This window comes from Caretta caretta, chromosome 17 (genome assembly GCF_965140235.1).
Source record: "Caretta caretta isolate rCarCar2 chromosome 17, rCarCar1.hap1, whole genome shotgun sequence".
NCBI lineage: Eukaryota > Metazoa > Chordata > Testudines > Cheloniidae > Caretta > Caretta caretta.
This window is the reverse complement of record NC_134222.1, coordinates 88,245-101,152: the sequence shown is the minus strand read 5'-3', so window position 1 is coordinate 101,152 and position 12,908 is coordinate 88,245. Positions and strand designations below refer to the sequence as shown.

General features: G+C 39.6%; 1 protein-coding gene across 2 annotated transcripts in view; it reads right to left on the bottom strand.

Annotated features, from left to right (window-relative positions):
• YWHAE (tyrosine 3-monooxygenase/tryptophan 5-monooxygenase activation protein epsilon) overlaps positions 1-12,908 on the bottom strand; it is a 60,587-nt gene that overhangs the window by 46,556 nt on the left and 1,123 nt on the right. The gene's annotated exons all lie outside the window — the stretch shown is intronic.

Below are 12,908 nucleotides of genomic sequence, written 5' to 3'. Positions count from 1 at the left end.
GCTTCCCCAGGAGCCCCGCCTGAGCGGACTCGCTGTGGGAAGCGCACGGAGGGGCAGAGGATGCTGAATGCTCCGAGGTCAGACCCAGGAAGGTGGAAGCTGAGTGAGCTGCGTGTCCTGAAGACAGGCTGCTCACAGAAAGGCGACTACCCCAGAGTCCTGACTGGCTTCATGGGGAGCAGTTCCAGAGCATCGCCCAGGGACTCCGTGACACAGCCCCAAGCTGGAACATGCTCAGTTGCTCTGTAAGGATGATCCAGTCTGCATGCAGAAATTATGTTGGTACGGCACATGCTCAGTGGAGACAGAATCCTTGGGAGACTAATGCTGCCAGTCCCTAAAAAACCCTCTACTAAGAACATATGCACTGAGATTTTCAGAGGCTTACAATTTAACCAAATTGGGGCAGATTTTCACCTGGATAGCAAAGACATGTTCCTAGTAGTAAGGTGACCCCCCCCCCCCAGTCAAACTTCAAATCCCCACTTGAAAGCATGGAGGGAGTAGTGTTTTTTAATTAAACCATTTTAAGAATTTAACATAGGGGTCACAGAAAAATATACTGTTTTTCCTTTCTCAGAAATAGCTTAACCATTTTGTTGAAACTTCATCTAGTATGGAACATTTTGGTCCAAACAGCTGAAGTTGAGCAAATCATAAGCAACTAAAAACAGGGTCTTTCAAACAAACATTTTACAACCTTAACTGGTGGCAGTACTACCAAACTATAATTAGAATATGTATTTTTTGTAGCTTGTGTGATAGGTTCTATAAATTATCTTGCTTTTGATTAAAGAATGGCTTTAACTCTGACCAAACAACTGATTTCTAAGCTTGTAAAAAAAGACACCTTAAAATATTTCTATGTTCACTTTTAGGTAGAATAATCTAATATGCCCTAGTATTTCTGACCAGTATAGGTACATATCGACTAAGCAAGGCATTCTGCCTTCCAGAACACTGGGTCTTGTGGTCAGAGAACATGACTGGGGTTCTGCCCTGCATTCTAATCCCAGCTCTGCCATAAACTTGCTGTGTGATCTTGGGCAAAGTTAGCTAACATTGTTGCGTCTCAGTTTCCTTATCTGTAAAATGGAAATGCTACTTTACACCTCATAAGTGTGATGAAACTTTATTTTTAAAATATGGCTTTTAAGATCCTCAGATGGGAGGAACTAGAGAAATGTAAAGTATACATAAGTGAAATTGTTTTGCAACCTTAGCTAGTGCACATACCTGTGACAGCTGTGGGGCTCCCTTGCTTTACGACCAGCCAATTTAGCAATAAGATTTGTCAGCTGTTCACTGATATGGTATTGTCACCCATTTTCTGCACTTCATCTATTATTACGTATCGATACTGACAATCAAGCTGCTATCCCCAGGCTAGATCAGCATCAACTCAGTTCTGTCCTAGTAAGTTTTCTTCAGAGTCTTGGGGGGCCAAAAGAAACTGACAAAGACATATAGGAGAGCTCCTTCCTCCAATTCAAAAGAATGGCATTCAATACACAATTCAGGTCTGTCTGTTCTTGAGCATGACCCCACATTTGCCAGTTGTGAGAAATAAGATTATGGCCAGAGTTGATCCCACATGACGAATAACTGATGTGCCACTAAAGGTTTTATTAGCTACTAACCCTAACCCCATACTTTTCCAATGGGATCAACTATAGTGCTTTTTAGCACAGTTAGGTGAAAAGTGAACAGGGTCTTAACATTGAACCTGTCCCACAAACTGTCTCCCGACAGAGATTAATAACCCTCTCCCTATCTGTCCAGTTGTTAAGAATCTGCACAGAAAGCCAAGAGGTGTTAAAGCACGTGCCATTATAGGCATATCCCCATTTCATGATTTCCAGGACCCATCCATATGAAGAAATGACATGTCATACTAAAATAAAAGTTGGGACAAATTAAACAGAAAGAACTGGTTTTATCAGTCCTGCTGCAGGTTCTCTTACCTTCAAATCTGTTGCCTGGATGCAGCTCTGCCTGACACAGACTGCTAAAGGGAATTATGACATTTTGTTCTCTGATAGAGGAGAGACTGATTTTCAGAGTGTGCTTCTGTGAATAACTGCTATAAAAAAAACTTCTTTACTCTGTTTTCAGTTTCCTCAGGAACTCATCCATCTTTGGATTGAAGAGGCTTGAAAACCCTTGAAAGGGAGATCAGAAACCTTTGCAAGGGCCATGAAGGACAAATTCCAATTCTTAAGCCAAATGGGTCTTCATAAAAGCCATGGCCAAAGCATAAGAAGCTTGGTACAGTTTGGTCCTTCATAAGATGCCCCCAGCATATGCCTTGACACCACCTCCTGACCTACTCCAAGAGGGGTTCACTAACTTTCTTCCCCCAGAAGGAGTATAGCCCAGGAAGCATCCTTTTTCCACAAAGTTAAAAGGGTCATGACCACTCAGTAACTGGTCACATTCAGAGTCTGGTATGCAGAGGAATAGCCTTGTGCCCCATTATATCCAACTGTTTTGATTCAGTTGAGGATAAATCAAATCTGGATTACCTGATGGTAGTGGAAGCTACCAAGAACAAAATTCTGGTAAGAGATCAAACCCTTCCTTGGAAACTTGTACAAAGGGTATAAACGTCACCAGCCCCCAAATTTCCTTCAGTTCCTAACTCCAAGCACATCCTTTGACTCTCAAATGCAGAGGTGGAGGGGAGAGGGATGAGAAAGACAATTCCTTTAGGCTCTCCAAAACTTTAAACTATTAATACGGCTTAGACAAGTTTCTGTGATTTTACAAATATAGATGCGTCTTACCAAGAGAAATAAAGATTTAACAACCCAGCAACCAGATTAAGCAGTTTCTGGTCTGGGTGAAAAACCTGATCTTTATAGCTGATACAAATGGTCTGGGCTTGGGGGGATTTTTTTCCCTTCAATGTGACTAAAAACAGAGAAATGTACATGGGTGAACCCAAGTTGGCATAACCAGAATTCCTCGCCCCTCCCACCTCCTGGGGTTCTAATCCTGCCAGATTTTTGTAAAATGACTATGTCCTGTTGAAGTTATTCCACTTGAGTTGAATATCTGAAGAGTCACTGGTCCAGAGAGAGAATTATTCTCCTGCCTGGGGGTTAGTAAACCCACTTCAGAGGGTCAGAGACCCAGGATCTAGTCCACCCCACTCCAAGGACTCTATACAAAGTGGAACAGCTTCAAAAGGAGAGAATGGGAGAGAATCCCACACCATAATATCCCATAGCTCAGTGGCTGGGGGAAATTACTTAGTCTCTAACAGGTTACATCAGATAAAACCTAGACCGCTCCCCAAACTAAAGAAAAAAGTCCTTTAGACAGCCAATGAATTCTGCAAATTCAAAAGGTCCAAATCTATTACATTAGCAGCAAATGTGAACGGTTCAGCTGCAGCCTTACTAGAAGTGTTAAGGTTCAGAAAAAAACAAACTTTCAGAAAAAAATTACCCACCCCCTACAAGACCCACTATGGAAAAGTTGGGAATTTTGGAAAAGATTGCAAAGCAATTTATGAAATATTCTCTCAGAATTAACAGTGAAACAATTTAGGGTAATGTTTAAAATAATGTTATTGCTGTCCTTCAAAATGCCTTCTATTAACAACTGATTTAAAATTAATAAAATGTTTCTCTAGACATGAGTTTCTTCTGGGTCCCAAGGCCCCATTGTTGTGTCATGTCAAGTCTATTAATATACTATTTCTGAACCCAAAAGATTAACTTTCATTTTAGTTTACAATATTGATGATTTCTATTGTCAATATTTTGTATTTCACACACACACACCCCATTGTCAACAGCAAAAAAATACACTTAAGTGCCTTAGTGTGCAGCTGCAGCTCTATCCCTAACACTAGGTATATCTGTCATTATGAAATAAGTATAAATTTAGTTTTGATTCAAACAAACACAAATCAGTACTTATGTGCTAAGTAAATTATACATAATTCATTTTTAACTCTTAAAGAAGAAAAAAGTTAGTTGTGATAAGCAAGTAAGTACTACAGATATTTCTATTTTAAACAAAATTCCCATTTTTTCCCCTGGAAAAAAAAAGGAAAAATGTTTTTTCCATGCCTTCAAAACTTCCAGAAATTGTGCACCCTAAGCCCTACAATCAATTATGTTTGTCATGACTGAAACGTTTAACAGGTATGCATATCATAAGAGCACATGCCACAATCTTCCACAACACAACCTTTTGCAAGCACAGAGGCATTAGTTCCTGTGCTCTGCCTACCTTAAATTCCCTCTCTGAAGTTTGCCAGCCTCCTCTTCCCGAAGAAACACCAAGGTTGGTTCAACATGGCAGCGTGGGTGCTACTTTAGAAGTTGCTCTATTCCAATGGTACGTGAGAGCTGCATATGTAGTTTGCAACACACTTTGGGAATTTGAATGATGAATGGCATATTAATGTAAAATTATTTAATGAGACTAATATATCTGCAGACCAGCAAAAAGGTTTTTAATATAGGACATTTTTTAATTCCTTACCTTTTTTTGTTATACATAAAGAGGCCTGAAAGGTTTACTTCAGCTTGTATTTCGTTTTAGAAATTGCCAGGCCTGATCTACTCTTGTTTTGCAGGAGAACCTACTAGATGTCTTGTATCATTAGATCTCACACTTTAAATGGAGTACAGGGATATGAGGGAGGAGGAGATGGTCCTTTAACAAAGCATCTGTTCTCCAAAATGAGTCACTTAAAGTGAAAAAGGTATTAGAAGAGCATACAAATAGTAACTACAAGTTCTGTCTCTTAACTGATCAATTTTCACTATCTGCGCTCTGATGATATAATTTCACTAGTTCTCCACTCACCATATAATCTACAAAGTTTCACAGGAACTAAATGTCAAATGTAAAGAACAAGCAGAAGTTAAAAACACCAAAAAAAAGAAAAAAGAAAATGTTTAAGTTGAAGTGACAGTATTCCCTATATTTAGATTGACCATCACTATCAGTTATAAAAAAAATTCTTGCATCTTTAAAAAAAAAGAAGAAAAAAAACAACAACAACCCTCCACGGTTTGTAGCAGCATTTTGAAATCTGGCAGGGTACTCCTGGGGTGAAGTGGTTCCTTTTTCTAATCTTATGAAAATCTGTTCAAATTTAGGAGAGTTATAGTGTTTAAAATTGTCAATGCCCATCTCTATTTCAAACAGCACAGCTTTCTTATGGATTCCTGACAAAAGCCTATTCACTATTCCATTACTATTATGCATGCATTATCCCAAGTTCTAACTTAAGCAGTCCACACACAGGAGAATCTCTGGGTGGGACAGACACCTCCTAACCTTTTGACCTCTGGAAAGAGACACTAAAGGGAACCAGGATACCATGATTTCCAAATGGAGGGGGGAGTGTCAAACATACAGACCATAAACCAGATCAGGTACACAGGACATACCCAGTCTGCGCATAATCTCAGTTTTCGTATTAAAAAACTCTTTCGAGTCCTTATGGCTAGAGATATTACCTTCCAAATATGAACCAAGCATAAACAATGAAGTGATGTCTGCCTGAGTCTGCAGACCACTTGAAACAATGAGGGGGCAACCTAACCCCTCCCCTACTAATCTTATTGGAATGTCAACTCTAGAACTCAATGATGAAAATACAGTGTCAAGATTAAGTATTGACTCGCTGATCATTTTAGCAGATGGAAGTTGGAGGTGGGAGGGAAGCCCATTGGGTTGGAATTGGAAGTTGCTGCAGAGAGAACAGGAGACGCAAAGATAAGGAAGGGTGAGCAAAACAGATAAAGGAGGGTGGGTAAGGAAGAGAAACAAAGGCCCAAAATAGTGATGGCCAAAAGGGGAGCAGAATTTTCCTCACTGAACGAAAGACATGAGAGCTGGAAATAATATTTAGTTTTTCACAAACATCTCTGTGCAAATCTCTAACGGGCATCCCTTGTGCAATGTGAGTAGACAATCCTGAATTTAAACTGTAGCCTATGGATAAACAAACATTTAGCCCTCTCCTCTGCATGAATTTAACACCCCTGAACTAGGCTCACTACTGGTGTTAATTCTGTGTCCTTAATCTTTAAGCTAGAGCAAAGCCTTAACAGGCTCCACAGATGGGAATAGAACCGATATCCAAATCTCAGTCACATAACCATACTGCCCCCACAAAGTTTATTATCTATTTGTTTGTGGCTATACTGTCTGTAAAATGGAGCTATAATTCTGCATATGTAACCACTCTTTCAATGCGCTGTATCCTTTTCCAATGGTTGGGCCACATATCTTCTCTGATAGCTAACTTATTTAGCCCTTTGGCTGTGGTATAGGTCTGTGCTGTAGTGTTGAGTGTTTAAGGCTCAACAAATCCTGCTGCTGGTGCATGATGGCAGTTGGGACTGTTAAAATTACAAAAGCAAGTTCTGTTATGTGCCATTTTTCTTTCAAGTATAGGAAGTTGAATACAAAATTACATTAAGCACTCAAGTCCCAGTCTGTTAAATGGGAATAAATACTCTGATATCTTGCAAGGGAATGGAGAAGAAATATTCACTAATGTATGAGAGGCTCAGATTGGTGAGGACCACAGAAGAGCCATGAATAAATTAATTGTATTGTCACTGTAGCATTTGGATACTGTACAGTGAAAAACGTATGGGGCTAACCACTGAACAAGGATTCAAGGAAATACTGAAGAGCTGCCTCATTCCCTGAGCACCATCCATCTTGTACAGAGACTGAGGCAACGATCCTGTGAAAAAAACAGTATGTGATCATGTAATTAAACAATTTTATCATAATGCGTATGCAGAAGGGGGCAGATTTAAGCTTGCATAGGCAACTGTAAATCTGGCATTTCCTAAGATTAGAGTACTTGACTGTGCAAACTAAACATGCTTCCATGTGTATATAAAGTCTGCTGCAGTTTCCACGGTAAACATCTGATGAAGTGAGCTGTAGCTCACGAAAGCTCATGCTCAAATAAATTGGTTAGTCTCTAAGGTGCCACAAGTACTCCTTTTCTTTTTGCGAATACAGACTAACACGGCTGTTCCTCTGAAACCTGTCAATGCTTCCATAGTAGACTAACTTCACATGTAAACAGATTTTAAGGCCAGACTGGACCACTATTTTAGTCTAGTCAGAGTTCCTACATAGCAAAGGCCACAGAATCTCACTAGTGAGTCCTGCATCACAACCATAACTTCTGGGTAAGCTAGACCATATTTTTTAGAAAGACATTTTGATTTAAAGACTTCAGATGATGGCAAATTCACCCCCCACACATTGATCCTTTGGTTAATTCCCTTCACTGTTACAAGATTTGCACCTAATTTCTAGTCTGAATTAGTCTAGTTTCAAGCTCCTGGATGTTGTTATTATGCCTTTGTTTGCTAAATTAAAGTGCACGCTATCAAAAAATCTTTTCCACATATAGGTACTTACAGACCAAAATCAAGTTACCTCTTAACCAGAAAAGAGCATTAGCCCATTTTACACAGAAAACACCAAAACTGCCAGACCAGAAGTTCATCTAGGCCAGTGGCTCTCAACCAAGAGTCCGGGGCCCCCTGGGGGACTGCAAATAGATTTCAAGTGGTCTGCCAAGCAGATTCACTGCAGCCCAGGGCAGAAAGCCAAAGGCACACCAAGCGGGGCTGAAGCCCAGGGCCCCGAACCCTGCCACCTGGGGCTGAAATCAAAGCCTGAGCAACTTAGCTTTGCAGAGCCCGAGCCCTGCTTGCTACCCACTAATGCCGGCTCTGGCACAAAAAAGTTGTTGTGATACAGGTGAGCTGTGGAGTTTTTATAACATATTGCAGGTGGGGGGGGGGGGGGGGAGGGGCTCAGAAAGAAAAAAAGTTGAGAACCCCTGATCTAGCCATCTTGGAAAGTTCCCTAATTAAGGAAGAAAGTTTTTTCTGACCCCCCCCTTAATTAGGGATTAAGAACACATGACATAAGAACAGCCACACTGGGTCAGAGCAAAGATCCATCTAGCCCAGTATCATGTCTTCCGACAGTGGCCAATGCCAGGTGCCCCACAGAGAATGAACAGAACAGGTAATCTGCAGCACTGATCCACGCCCCCCCCCCCCCATTCTCAGGTTCTGGCAAACAGAAGCTAGGGACACCATCCCTGCCCGTCCTGGCTAATAACCACTGATGGACCAATACTCCGCAAACTTTAGTTCTTTTTTGAACTCTGTTATAGTCTTGGCCTTCACAACATCCTCTGGCAAAGAGTTCCACAGCTTGACTGTGCATTGTGTGAAGAACTTCCTTTTGGTTGTTTTAAACCTGCTGCCTATTAATTTCATTGGGTGACCCCCTAGTTCGTGTGTTATGAGTAAAAATTAACACTTCCTTATTGACTCCCTCCACACCCATCATGATTTAATAAACCTCTATCATATCTCCCCCAGTCTCTTTTCCAAGCTGAAAAGTCAGTCTTATTGATCTGTCCTCATATGGCAGCCGTTCCATACCTCTAATCATTTTTGTTGCTCTTTTCTGAACCTTTTCCAATTCCAATACATCTTCTTTGAGATGGGACAGCCACATCTGCACTTAGTATTCAAGATGTGGGCTTACCATGGATTTACAGAGACACAATATGGCATTTTCTGTCTTATTATCTATCCCTTTCTTAATGGTTTCCAACATTGTTCGCTTTTTTGACTGCCGCTGCACAATGAGCGGATGTTTTGAGAGAACTATCCACAATAACGCAAAGATCTCTTTCTTGAGTGGAAACAGCTAATTTAGACCCCATCATTTGATACCTGTAGTTGGGATGTTTTCCAATATGCATTACTTTGCATTTATCAACACTGATTTTCCATCTACCATTTTGTTACCTAGTCACCCAGTTTTGTGAGATCCCTATGTAACTCTTTGCAGTTTGCTTGGGACTTAACTATCTTGAGTAGTTTTGTATCATCTGCCAATTTTGCCATCTCACTGTTTACCCCTTTTTCCAGATCATTTATGAATATGTTGAATAAGACTGGTCCCAGTACAGACTCCTGGGGGATACCACTATTTACTTCTCTCCATTCTGAAAACTGACCATTTATTCCAACCCTGTGTGTCCTATCTTTTAACCAGTTACCGATCTGCAAGAGGACTTTCCCTCTTATCCCATGACAGCTTACTTTGCTTAAGACCCTTTAGCAAGGGACCTTCTCAAAGGCTTTCTGAAAATCTAAGTACACTATATCCACTGGATCCCCCTTGTCCACATGCTTGTTGACTCCCTCAAAGAATTCTAGTAGACTGGTGAGGCATGATTTCCCTTTACAAAAAAAGAAAAAAAATGCTGACTTGTCCCCAAGAAATTATGTTCATCTGTGTGTCTGACAATTCTGTTCTGATTGTATTTTTAAATGGACAACCTACCCTAAATTCTCAATTACTGAGGGACAATCTTCACTCATTGATATATTTTGCTTTCCACAACCAACTCTCTGTATAAACTTTTCATGAGTGATATACCCAAATAGTTGGATGCTAATATCTAAACTGTATTGTTAATTTTATTCACCTAAATTTGGGTTATTGCTGATTATGCACTACATGTATCTTATGACTTTTAAAACAAAACTTTGTATTTGTGGATAATCGAAGCACTATACCCAGATGTACGCTCTTTTCTTACCCTGTGTACTAAAATTTTTTTTAGCATTAGTATTGGGCAAACTAGTTAAAACTAAAGTCAGGCTTACTGGCCTATAATTGCCAGGATCACCTCTGGAGCCCTTTTTTAAAATTTGGCATCACGTTAGCTATCCTCTAGTCATTTGGTACAGAAGCTGATTTAAATGATGGTTACAAACCTCAGTTAGTAGTTCTGCAATTTCACATTTGAGTGCCTTCAGAACTCTTGGTGAATACCATCTGGCCCCGGTGACTTATTACGGTTTAATTTATCAGTCTGTTTCAAAACCTCCTCTAATGACATGTAAATCTGGGACAGTTCTTCAGATCTGTCACCTAAAGGGATGGCTCAGGTTTGGGAATCTCCCTCACATCCTCAGCCGTAAAGACTGATGCAAAGAATTCATTTAGTTTCTCCGCAATGGCCTTATTATCCTTCAGTGCTCCTTTATCATCTCCATTGTCTAGTGTCCCCACTGGTTGTTTAGCAGGCTTCCTGCTTTTAATGTACTTAAAACAAAAAAACTGCTATTACTTTGAGTCTTTGGCTAACTGGTTTATACAGTAATGCATGAGAGTTTACATTACTTTTTTTTTTTAAATCTTGCTATTATATTTCTGTATAATGTTCTTACCCATATCCTAAGGTCTTTGCTTCAGTGATATTCTGTAATATTTATTACCTTCACAAGACATTTATGTTCAACCAATATGAACATTTAAGAATGGTCTTATTTAGTGTAACACAATAAAGCTTCAGTTTGATACACAAAACACAGTTAGTATGTAAAATGAAGAAACAGCATTAACAGACAAAGCAATCTCATCGCCTGAACAAGATACGTTTCTAGTGCAATGACAATTAAAATTTAACAAAAACTACAACCTATGATTTTAATCAATTCACCTTGATTTTGGCTAAGTCAGTCAGTTGGTCAGATCTCATTTACCAGTTGTTTCCCAAACAATGTTTTGTATCAACGATGTCATTTCAAGTAGGTTATTCTTTACTTTGAGGTAACAGCTTTAAACCAGTGAGATCTTCCAAGAATTGGCACGCTTTGTGTTTTATTAGTTACATTACAAGATGCATTATTTGGTAAGCAGTTTATAAAAACACTAGGAGAGAGCATGGCTTAATAGACAGGGCACAAGATTTGGGAGTCAGGAAACCTGGGGTCTCTTTCCAACTTTGACATCAACCTACTGTGTGATCTTGTACAAACCTTATGCCTCGGTTTCCCCATCTGTAAAACTGAAATGATACATTTCAAGATCTATAGATAAAAAGTGTTATATAGATATCTAAATAGTTTAAAAGTCATTGCATTTGTCTTCACATCCTCATGACAAATCAAGATTATCTACTTATTTCATCATCTTCTTGCATTGTTGATACCATCACAATACTGGATATTGGAATGTAGGTGCATGTATTCCCCACATATGCAATGAATATGGCAAGGTAAGCACAGATAAAAAACGCATTTCTAACAATAATTTTAACCTGACATTGTCCCTTTGTTTTACAAAGCCATTCCAACAAATTGCTTTGGACTCTACAGAAAAATGTTGCATTCTAGCAAAGCCTGATTAACTGAAAATCTCATTACCAGCCATACCACTGTGTAATAATACATAACCTTTCACCTCTTGAACTATCCAGTTTCTGCTTCCTTTTTCCTGAACAGGCATTCATAGAGGCACAAAAAGGAGATGGGGAATCTTCTCAGTAAAAATTAAAATATTAATTTGTAGGATTTGCCTATCAGGAGGGCTGGTTACTTTGCACTGCAGATGCCTATAGCAGAATTTGAAAAATTACCAGACACTAAGGGAAATGCCATGCAGATGCATACCTCTTCCTCAAAAAGCTATGGAGAAGGACGGAGAAATACCTACAAGTGCTTTTCACAGTCCCTGCTCGGGGCTTCAAATTGGGCCTGATCTACATGTAAGTTTTCCCAGCATAGCTAGGTTGGTTAGGACCACGAAGGAGAAAAATTTAAAAAAGATCACACCCCTAACCAACATATCTATGCCAGCAAAAACCCTAGTGTTGATGTAGTTATACCACCAAAATGTGATTTTGCCAATATATGCTGCATCTACACTATGATTTGCCAATATACCATGTAACCGAGTATTGTCAACAAGGCCTTATGTATCAGTTACTGTCTACAAGATAGCCAATGTTTTAAATCCCTCTACAGCTACTGGAAAGAAGAAATATTTTAATTCTGAATTACTCTAGTACAGTGGCTCTCAACCTTCCCAGATTACTGTACCCCTTTCAAGATTCTGATTTGTCTTGCGTACCGCCAAGTTCCACCTCACTTAAAAATGACTTGCTTACAAATTGAGACATCAAAGCTCATCTTAAGTGATCACTCTCCTTACAGTGTGCATGATAAACACCCATTTTTTCACGTTGTGTGTATATAAATCTCCTCACTGTATTTTCCACTGAATGCATCCGATGAAGTGAGCTGTAGCTCACGAAAGCTTATGCTCAAATAAATTGGTTAGCCTCTAAGGTGCCACAAGTACTCCTTTTCTTTTTGCGAATACAGACTAACATGGCTGCTACTCTGAAACCTAACAAAATACAAGTGTCACAGCACACTATTACTAAAAAAATTGCTTACATTCTCATTTTTACACAATTATAAATCAACTGGAATATAAATATTGTACTTACATTTCAGTGTATAGCATATAGAGCAGTATAAACAAGTCATTGTATGAAATATTAGTTTGTACTGACTTTGCAAGTGCTTTTTATGTGGTCTGTTGTAAAACTAGGCAAATATCTACGTTGACGTAGACCCTGGAAAACCTCTGTGTACCCCCAAGGGTACACAGACCCCCCACTTGAGAACCACTGTTCTAGCATGCCCCCAGCCTCATGGCTATTCCAAAGGAAAGCATTTCCTTGACTTATCACTTCTTATGGCTCCATTTTATGTCCTCCCCCCGCCCCCGCAATATATTCCTCCAGTACTTGCATATATTGCTAATGGTAGTAGCTCCAGAGAGAACCTGACCTAGTTCCCTCCCCTTCTGAACAGCAGTAATGGTAGGAAAGATCCTGATCAATTTTTGTCTTGTCACTTGGGAAAGCTATGAGCAGCAACTAAGGCACCAGAATGGACTGCCTACCGATCAGAAAGCCTGTATTCTATAGGTTTGCACTACTTTCACGTTCAGTTTGTTTTCACTCACAAGTGACAAATCTAATTTAGTTTTAAATGAGAGGTAAGGGTTTAAAG